Raw genomic sequence first — 11,368 nt, 5'->3', positions numbered from 1 at the left:
GTTCTACTTTTTTTTGTCAGCTTTTAAATATTTTTAGAATTCCATTTTTATTCCTCTATTGGATATTTAGCTGTACTTCCCCATATTACTTTTTAGTGGTTGGTTTATAAATCAAAATGTTCATTCTTAATTTATCATAATCTATTTAGAATTAAGTAGATTATTTAGTTATATATTTAGAGTTGTATTAATATTGTACCCCTTCTCAAAAAATTTAAAATTCTTTCAACAGTAAAATTATACCTGTGCCCTGTCTTTTTGGCTATTGTCATATACTTTATAGCAACATATGTAAGAAACCCTTCATACATTATTTTTGCTTTAAAAACTAAGTTATCTTTCCAACATCTGAACAGAAAAAAAAAAGGAAAGTATTTTCCATCTATCTACATATTTAGGATTTCTGGATTCTTTTAGTGAATCCAGATTGCTATCTGACATGGTTTCCTCTTGTCTACTGGCAACAAATTCCCTCAATTTTTGTTTGTTCATTTTTCCTTCAATTTTGAAGCATAATTTCACAGGATACAGAATTCTTGGTTGGTAGGTTTTTTCCTCACAGCACTTTAAATATTTCACTCCACTCTCTTCTTGCTGGCATGGTTTTTCAAAAGTCAGGTGTAATTCTTATCTGTGCTTCTCTATGGGTGTTTTTCTCTTCTGGCTTCTTTCAAGACTTTTTCTTTTGTTTTTTATTGTTTGTTTGTTTGTTTGTTTTAACAGAGTCTCACTCTGTCGACCAGGCTGGAGTGCAGTGGCACGATCTCAGCTCACTGCAACCTCCACCTCCTGGGTTCAAGTGATTCTTGTGCCTCAGCCTCCCGAGTAGCTGGGATCACAGGCATGTGCCACCCTGCCTGGCTAATTTTTATATTTTTAGTAGAGATGGGGTTTCACCATGTTGACCAGGCTGGCCTCAAGCTCCTGACCTAAATGATCCACCCACGTTGGCCTCCCAAAATATGGGATTACAGATGTGAGCCACCATGCCTGCCCTTAAGAATTTTTTTCTTTAAATTTTCTGTAGTTTTAATATATGTCTAGGTGTATTTTCAATTAATTTCTTTTGGCATTTATCCTGCTTGATGTTCTCTTAGCTTTCTGGATCTGTTTTTGTTTGGTTTGGTGTCTGACATTAATTTGAGGAAAATTATCAGTCATTATTGTCTCAAGTATTTCTTCTGTTCCTTTCTCTCTTCACCTTCTGCTGTTCCCATTAATGGCATTTAAACGTTTTATAGTTGTCCCTCAGTTCTTGGATATTGTTTTTCAGTCTTCTCTCTTTGCTTTTCAGTTTTGTAGGTTTCTATTTACATATACTCAAGCTTGGACATTCTTTCCTTGGCTACATTTAGCCTCCTAGTGAGCCCTTGAAAGGCATTCTTCATTTGTTACAGTGCTTTTGATCTCTTGCTTTTTGTTTTTATTTTTTGAGACAGGGTCTCATCCTGTTGCAGCTGGAGTGCAGTGGCATGATCTTGGCTCACTGCATCATCTCCCAGGGTCAAGCGATCTGCCCACCTGGCCTCCTGAGTAGCTGAGACTACAGGTGCACACCACCACACCTGGCTAATTTCTGTATTTGTAGTAAAGGTGAGGTTTCCCCATGTTGCCCAGGCTGGTCTTGAACTCCTGAGCCCAAGTGATCCACCTGCCTCGGCCCCCCAAGTGTTGGGATCACAGATATGTGCCACTGCAACTGGCCCTTTTTTATTCTTTCTTAGACTTTCCATCTCTCTGCTTATACCATTCATCGATTCTTACCCATTGTCCACTTTTTTCCCTTAAAGGCTTTAACATATTAATTACACTTAATTTAAAACGCTGAACCAATAATTATAACATTCCTGCTGTATCTGACTCTGCTTCTAATGTTTGACTGAAAATCAACAACTCTTCTTAGACCCATCAGAGAATTAAGGTCATAGGACAAACCACTGCCCTCCAAACTGAAGAGTCTTTATGTATTTTGTTTGTTTTGGGATTTTTTGTTGCTGTTGCCTTTTTGTTGTTGTTGCTTTGTAATTTTTAATGTTTTTTGAAAGCTGGATATAATGTACTGGGTGAAACACCCAGTATATTAGGTGTACAATGTCTAGTACAAAGGTCTAAAGTAAATAGACCTTTAGTAATGTGGCAGTGAGATGTAGGGGAGGGGAATCATTCCACCATCTGGTAATTAGCTCTCAGTCTTTTAGTGAGTCTGTACCATGGACTATCAATTTCACAAGTGTTTTTCTGTTTCCTGCCCCCTTTCAGTGGGACAAGGTGGCTGGAGAGGGTGGTTAGAGGGAGCCGTCGATGGATATGTGTCTTCCTCCAAGTCAGTTAGGCTCTGGTAAAATTCCACTCAGGTAGGTTCTGGTAGTTTCTCTTGAGCATAAACCTTGTCAAGATGAACAGAATGCTCGACATACTTCAAAATGGCTACTTTTCCTGTATGCCTGCCAGAAGCACAAGGGGCTTTTTCTCTGATCTTCTGTGTGAGAAGCCGGTAGGGCTCCTGTCAGTAAAACTCACAAAAGTATAGGCATGTTCCCTTAAGACTGACCCCAACCCCAAGAGTTTTCAACCCTCAAACATGTCTAAACTGAGCCTCTAGCAATTTGTCAATTACATTTCTAGATTTTCTATCCCAGGTAATAGTTCTCGCAGAAGTTTCCCCTCAGCTGTCTCCACTCTGGTAAATTGTGTTTCTCTGTATCCACCTGTCTTCTTCACTTTGGGGGCAGTGTTTTGCCCTGTGACCTCAATTCTCTGATGGATCTAAGAAGAGTTGATTATCAATTTGTTCAGCTTTTAATCTGTTTAGAACAGAGTGATGCTAAGGTCCTTACATCCTGGCTGGGTTGCCATTTTCCTGTTGATAGTATCCTTTGATGCACAAAAGTTTTTGTCTATTTGTTGTTGTTGTTGTTCTTTTCCTGTCATATCCAAGAAATCACGGGCACATCCATTGTCATGATTTTCCCCTATGTCTTCTTCAAAGAGATTATGGGCCAGGCACAGTGGCTCATGCCTATAATCCCAGCACTTTGGGAGGCCGAGGCGGGCAGATCACCTGACGTTGGGAGTTCAAAACCAGCCTGGCCAACATGGTGAAACCCATCTCTACTAAAAATACAAAAATTAGCCAGGCACGGTGGGGCACACCTATAATCCCAGCTACTCAGGAGGCTGAGGCAGGAGAATCACTTGAACCCAGGAGGCGAAGGTTGCAGTGAGCTGTTGCACTCCAGCCTGGACAACAGAGTGAGACTGTCTCAATCAATCAATCAATCAAGAGATTTATTATTTTAACTCTTATGTTTATCAGGGTTGTCCAATCTCTTGGATTCCCTGGGCCACATTGGAAAAATAAGAATTATCTTGGTCCACACATAAAATACACTAACACTAATGATAGCTATGAGGAAAAAAAAACTCATGTTTTAAAAAAGTTTACAAATTTGTTTGGGCTGCATTCAAAGCTGTCCTGAGCCACATGTGGCCAACGTATCATGGGTTGGACAAGCTTGGTTTAGATGTTTGATCCATTTTGAGTCAATTTTTGTATATGGTTTTAGGGAAAGGTCCAACTTCATTCTTTGGCATGTCAATATCCAATTTTCCTAGAGCTATTTGTTGAGACTGTTATTTCCCCCCCATCAAATGGTCTTGGCACTTTGTCAAAGATCATTTGCCTGCATATATGAGTTTATTTCTGGACTCTCTATTATATTCCCTTAGTCTATATATCTGTCTTTATGCCAGTACCATACTGTTTGGATTACTGTAGTTTTGTAGCAAATTTTGAAATCAGATGTATGAGTCCTCCTACTTTGCCCTTGTTTTTAATGGTTGTTTTGGCTATTTAGGGTCCCTTAAGATTCTATATGAATTTTACAGTACATTTTTATATTTCAGAAGAAACCATCATTGGGATTTTAATAGGGATTTCACTGAATCTGTATATTGCTTTGGTTGATATTGATATCTTAACAATATTACATCTTCCAATCCATGAACACATAATGTCTTTCCATTTATTTATGTTTTCTTGAATGTCTTTCAGCAATGGTTTGTAGTTTTCAGTGTACAAGTTTTTTACTTCCTTGGTTAAATTAATTCCTAAGTATTTTATTATTCTTGATGCTATTGTAAATGAAATTTTTATTAATTTCCTTTTCAAGAAAGGTAGTTGTGTATACAGATGCAAATGATATTTGTATATTGACATTGTACTGTGCAACTTTGCTAAATTTATTAGCTTTAATAGTTTTTGTGTGATTCTTTGGTTTTGTTATATATAGAATCATTTCACCACTGAAGATAGTGAGTATGGTTTGTTTATTTTGTTTTGTTTTTTGAGACGAAGTCTTGCTCGGTCACCCAGGCTGGAGTGCAGCGGCACGATCTTGGCTCATTGCAACCTCTGCCTCTTGTGTTCAAGCCATTCTCCTGCCTCAGCCTCCCGAGTAGCTGGGACTAGAGCCACCTGCCACCATGTCCGGCTCATTTTTGTATTTTTAGTAGTGCTGGGGTTTCACCATGTTGGCCAGGTTGGTCTCAAACTCCTGACCTCAGGTGATCCACCCACCTCAGCCTCCCAAAGTGCTGGGATTACAGGCGTAGCCACCACACCCAGCCGAAGATAGAGTTTTATTCCTCCTTTCCAACTCGAATGCCCTCTATTTATTTTTCTTGCCTAATTGCACTGCCTAGAATTTCCAGTGCAATATTGAATAACAGTAGCAAAGGCAGGCATTTTTGTCTTGTTCCTAATCTTAGGGGTAAAGCTTTCAGCCTTTACTGAGTGTGATATTAGCTGTGGGTTTTTCAAAAAGCTCTAAATCATGTTGCAGAAGTTCCCTTCTATTCCTACTTTGCTTAATGTTTTTATCATGAAAGACGTAATTTTGTACATGCTTTTTCTGCATCAACTGAAATGATCCTGCAGGGTTTCTCTTCATTCCATTAATGTAGTGTATCACGTGGATTATCTTTTGTTGAACCACCCTTGCATTCCTGGAATAAATCACACCTGGACATGGCATAGAGTTCTCTTAACATGCTGTTCAATTTTGTTAGTATTTTGTTGAGAATTTTTGCATCTATGTGTATAAGAAATATTAAGGCTGTAGTTTTCTTTTCTTGAGGTGTCTCTGTCTGGATTTGGTATCAGGATAATCCTGGCTTCATAGAATGAGTTTCTCTTTTTTTTTTTTTTTTTTTTTGAAGAGCTTGTGAGGGATTTGTGTTCTCATTCAAATGTTTGTAAAATTCACCAGTGAAGCCATAAAAACCTTTCTTTCTTGGGAGATTTTTGATTACAGATTAAATTTCTTAACTTGTTATAGATCTGATTCTCTCTTTCTTAGCCAGTTTGGTAATTTGTGAGTTTCTAGAAATTGTCCATCTCATCTAGGTCATCTAATGTGTTGGTATACAATTGTTCATAGTTTTCATTAATAATCCTTTTTATTTCTATAAATTTGGTAATGTCACCACTTTCATTCTGACTTTACTTATTTGCAGCTTCTCTTTTTCTTAGCCCAGCTAAAGGTTTGCCAATTTTGTTGACCTTTTCAAAGAAACAACTTTTGGTTTTGTTAATTCTACTTTTCTATCCTCTGTTTTGTCTATCTCCACTCTAATATTATTTCCTTCCTTCTGCTTGCTTGCTTGCTTTTCTAGTTGCTCTTCTTTGTCCAGTGACTTAAAGTGTAAAGTGAGGTTATTGATTTTAGGAATTTTTTTTAATACAGGCAGTCACAGCTATAAGTTGAGCACTGCTTTCACTACATCCATCAGTTTTGGTATGTTGTTTTCTTTCATCTCAAAATATTTTCTAATTTTCCATGTGATTTCTTCTTTGATTCACTGGTTGTTTAAAAGTTTGAGACCAGCCTGACCAACATGGTGAAACCCCATCTCTACTAAAAATACAAAAATTACCAGGAGTAGTGGTGCACGCCTGTCATCCCAGCTACTCAGGAGGCTGAGGCAGGAGAATCACTTGAACACAAGAGGCGGAGGTTGCAATGAGCCAAGATCGCACCACTGCACTCCAGCCTGGGCGACAGAGCGAGACTCTGTCTCAAAAAAAAAAAAAAAAAAAAAAAAGTGTGTTAATTTCTGCTATTTACTTTGAAAAGTCCTTATACAGTTGCTCCATTGATTCTGTTAAGAACTTATCATTGCATTCAGCAGTAGAAACAAAGTGGGATATATTTATTTTACCATCTCTAGAACTGGAATCTTCTCTTTAGGAGAGTAAAAGCTTCTAGAGGTTTTTTCAGTATTTAGTGGAGAACTGTAGGCAAATGAGGCAAAATCTGAGAAGCAGACATTCGAATCCAGGATATCAGGATATTGGTGACCTTATGAATGGAAAACCCTGATGCTGGAAGCCCAGAAAAAAGCAGGAACTCTTCAAAGATATTACCAACTTTCTGCGGGTGGAAATTGTATTCAACTTGTAACCATCCACATTCTGGTGGCCATGTGGTTCCCTATAACTGGTAGCCTCTAGTGCTAACACATGGATAGTTAATGCTGCTCTACACTTTATTTTAATCTCCATGTTATCTCACAGAATAAAGAGACCACAAATAACCATTTCTTTACTGATGAGAGTTCCAGGTTTTTCTGTAACTGTTTTGCTATCAGGAACAAAACTAGAATAATTGTTCTAGTACATATAATCCTTACCTGATAGAGTATTTTTTTGAAAATGGAATTGAGAGTAAACTTTTTCTTATTTCTATTAATAATTGACCCACAACAGTTGTACGTATTTATGGGGTACAACATGACATTGTGAAACAAGTATACAATGCATAAAGATCAAATCAGGGTAATTAACATATCCAACATCTCAAAACTTTTATAACTTCTTTGTGTTAGAAACATTCAAAATGTGCTCTTCTAGGTATGTGAAAATATACAATAAATTGTTAATTATAGTCACCCTATAGTGCTAGAGAACACTAGAACTTATTACTCCTATCTAGCTGTACTTTTGTATTTGTTAATCAACCTTTGGGTATCCCGCAGCCCCTAGTAAAAACTATATTCAGAACGAATTTGCTCAATGTGAAATCATATGTACTTTAAATTTCAATATATATTGTCCTTGCTTTCCAGGCTAGCAATTTTTTTCTTTACAACTTTATCCAAAATTTTATCTTATTACTTCTTGTACTTTCAATATTGTCCATGCATCAGTACCCAATAGGGTTTTTTTCCACTTATTTTTGTCATAAGCATTGTTGTCTCATTTCAGTCCACATTTCCCTACTGAGAAACGTGTGAAGCTTTTCATATAGTTGTTGGCCATTTAGATTAGTTCCTTTAGAATCTACTGCTCATGTTTTTCCTGTTTTTTTATTTTATTGTGTTTTGAGACAGAGTCTTGCTCTGTTTCCCAGGCTGGTGTACCGTGGTGTGATCTCAGCTCACTACAACCTGAACCTCCTGGGTTCAAGCGATTCTTGTGCCTCAGCCTCCCGAGTAACTGGGATTACAGGCCTGTGCCACCACATCCTCAGTGCTGGGATTACAGACATGAGCCACTGTGCCTGGCCATAAAGTTCGGAGCTGGGCATGGTGGCCCATGCCTGTAATTCCAGCACTTTGGGAGGCCGAGGCAGGCAGATCACTTGAGGTTGGGAGGGTGAGACCAGCCTGGCCAACATGGCAAAACCCCGTCTCTACTAAAAATACAAAAATTAGCCGGGCATGGTGGTGCATACCTATAACCCCAGCTACTCAGGAGGCTGAGGTACGAGAATCGCTTGAACCTGGGAGGCGGAGGTTGCAGTCAGCCAAGATCATGCTGCTACACTCCAGCCTGAAAGGCAGAGTAAAACTGTATCTCAAAAAAAAAAAAAAAAATTAAGGAATTTTTTTATTATGGAAAATCCCAGACATTTAGTGGTTCATGCCTGTAATCCCAGCACTTTGCAAGGCTGAAGTGGGAGGATCACTTAAGCCCAGGAGTTCATGACCAGCCTGGGAAATATAGTGAGACCAATTCTCAACAAAAAAAATATTAAAAACTAGCTGAGCATAGTGGCGCACACCTGTAGTCCCAGCTACTCAGGAGGCTGAGGTGGGAGGATCACTGAGCACAGGAGGTGGAGGCTGCAGTGAGCTGAGACTGTACCACTGTGCTCCAGCCTGGGTGAGAGTGAGACCCTGTCTCAAAAAAAAAAAAAAGTAAAAAAAGTAGTATAATAACTCCTGTGGACCCATCACTCATCTTCAACAATTATCAATATTCTGCCATTTAAAACTCCATCCACTCACTATTCCCCAATTTTTAGTATTAACTTTGTTTTTTAGCCATTGCTTTTAAAGCCAATCTGTTAGATTTTCTATTTTTTACATAAATCACATTCTTAACTTTTACACTAGTTACGTAAAATTTGTAGTAGAAACATCCATTTGTAGTAGAAATAGATAGATACCAGATACTCTCTTGGTATCCACTGATATCTTTTTTCTCTTTTTTTTTTTGGAGACAAAGTATTGCTCTGTCACCCAGGCTGGAGTACAGTGGCATGATCTTAGCTCACTGCAACCTCCACCTCCTGGATTCAAGCCATCCTCCTGGCTCAGCCTCCTGAGTAACTGGGATTACAGGCGTGCACCACCATGCCTGGCTAATTTTCTGTTTTTAGTAGAGATGGGGTTTCACCATGTTGGCCAGGCTGGTCTCGAACTCCTGATCTCAGGTGATCCGCCTGCTGTGGCCTCTCAAAGTGCTGGGATTACAGGCCTGACCCACCACGCCTGGCCTACTGATATTATCTTAATATTATTTAACACTGAATATTAAAGTTGAATATTAAATGTCATGATTTCATATTGAAGTCCCCTTGCACTGCTGAAATAATGATTAAATAATGTTACACACATGCACAGACAGAAGTTTGTTGGGAGCAAGCCCCTCAAAATCTGGCCATAAACTGGCCCCAAAACTGGCCATAAACAAAATCTCTGCAGCACTGTAACATGTTCATAATGGCCCTAATGCTCAGCTAAGAACCAATGGCTCAGCTAAGAACCAATGGTCTGGGTCTAAGCGTGGCCAGTTAGTCATAGGAATGAGGTGATGCTTATCTAGGACAGCTCATTTCTGCTCCACGTGGTCTCTCAATCTTCATGCTTCTTCACATGGAAATCTCAAGGTTCCAAAGAACAATTTTCAAATCTCTGGTTGCATCACATAAAAAGATATTATATTGGCCAAAGTCAGTGACATGTTCAAGCCCAGACTCAGTGTGCAAATGACATGCAAAAAGATATGGTTACAGGGAGGCAGGATCACAATGGTAGTCATTATACCATATACAGTATTAGCCAGGAGTCTTGAGTCCTTCTGAAAAAGTCAAGCTTCCTCTCTCTTCCTTGGGGGCTACTAGGAAAGATCTTCTTCCTATGGTCAATGCCACAATAAGGAGAGAATTTAGAGCTGCTACATTGGGTAGGAAGTGGGCCTCAAGTAGAAAGTAAGGATTAAATGAGAGAAGAGGGACAGAAGGAAACCAGGGTCCTACAAAAATGTTTGAGATACTGAACCAAGCTCTGCCTAAAGATTTTTCAGTCACATAAAACAGGACATTTCCTTTTGTTTAAGCCAGTGGGAGCTGTATTACTGCTACATGCAACCAAAAGCATCCTCACGTGGTTGTGAAGACAGAGCAGATATGGTCAGAGAAAGTGTAGATACAGGGGTCAAAGAAGATGTTATTTTTCAGATGAGACACATTGAAACGTGTTTATATGTTGAAATGAGGTGTTTATATGTTGAAATGAGCAGAGGAAAGATTGAAGACACAAGAAAATAAGCTGACAACCAATAAAGTAATTCCTATGGGAAAACAGGAGGTAGTAGGATTTAGGACACAGATGAAGGGATTATTTTCCTTTAAACAGAACGGTATGCCTGAGAGCAACTGGAACAACACAGACACTCAACAAATGTTTGCTGAATAAATGGATTGAAGAGTTGGGATCTTCTGATACCTCCGTCTCTCACAAATCAATATATGCCCAGTTTACAGAAAGCCACATTAATCCATGGCATTCTCAGTCTTCTCAATCCACCTTTGGAAGATAATCTTGATTCTGGCTTTCAGATTACCTTGCTTTTGCATCCATGCACTGTTTACCCCACGTATTTCAGGAAGAATCAGAGGAATGAGTACCTAATCTTGAACTCATTACACAATCTTGAGTTCTCTCTCCCACCAGATCAGTGTTTTTCAAAGTATAACCCTGGCAGCTTGCAACAAAATCACCTGGGGGCTTACTGAAATGCAGATTCTTGACCTCACTTACTGAGTTGGACTCTGAAGGAAAGAATCTGCATTTTAACATTCTCTGTTCTCTAGCTGGTCTTTACGCTGCTCCACCAGATGTAAACTGTCTAAAAGCAGGGGCAGGGTCTGATTGCCTTTGTTTCCTCAGCACATTTCTTGGCATAATGTTTATCAAATGAGTACTTAAGTCAGGGAATCCGTGCTACTAAATATGAGTTCACAAATTAACCTTTCAGAAAGCACATCTTTAAAGTATGATTCCAACTGTAAGTTGATGTATATTTCAAATCTGTCATGTGTTGAAGGGAGAAAATGGTAGAGAAATACTGTCCTATATTTGGCAAGGCAAGACTCTGACTTCATAACATCTTAAAACCTGCTTCTACTTATTAAAAAAAAATTTTAAATACAAGGAAACTCAAGATTCTCCCTTAAGCAAAATTGATATGTACAACCTAGTCATAGAGTGTGAAGCCATGCTGGTAAACGTTTCTTCGTGATTAATACCCAAGAGTTTTCCCAGGCTCATTTGTACCACCCTGGCCCTGTGGCCAATCCTGTCTATCACGGCTGGGAAAGGCTGCCTTGTGAATGATTTTTTTGTTTTGTTTTGGAGACAGGGTCTCACTCTGTTGCCCAGGCTGGAGCATAGTGGTGCAATCACAGTTCACTGCAGCCTTGACCTCCCAGACTTAAGCAATCCTCTCCCACCTCAGCCTTCACGCCCAACTGATTTTTGTATATTTTCTAGAGACAGGGTTTCACCATGTTGCCCAGGCTGGTCTCAAACTCCTGGGCTCAAGTGAGCCACCCACTTTGGCCTCCCAAAGTGCTGGGATTATAGGCGTGAGCCACTGTGCCCAGACTGATCTTCTTTTCGTAGAAACAAAACAACAACAAAATGTATATATAGAAGAACAACATCAGTCATCCACCAAGATGCCTCCTGTGATGGTTAATTTTATGTCAAGTTGGCAGAACCACAGTATGCAAATATGTGGTCAAACATTATTCCAGATGTTTCCATGATGTTTTTGGATGACATTAACATTTTAATA

Source organism: Pongo abelii, chromosome 13 (assembly GCF_028885655.2).
Source record: "Pongo abelii isolate AG06213 chromosome 13, NHGRI_mPonAbe1-v2.0_pri, whole genome shotgun sequence".
In the NCBI taxonomy this organism is placed as follows: Eukaryota; Metazoa; Chordata; class Mammalia; order Primates; family Hominidae; genus Pongo; species Pongo abelii.
Note: the sequence above shows the minus strand (reverse complement) of the source record.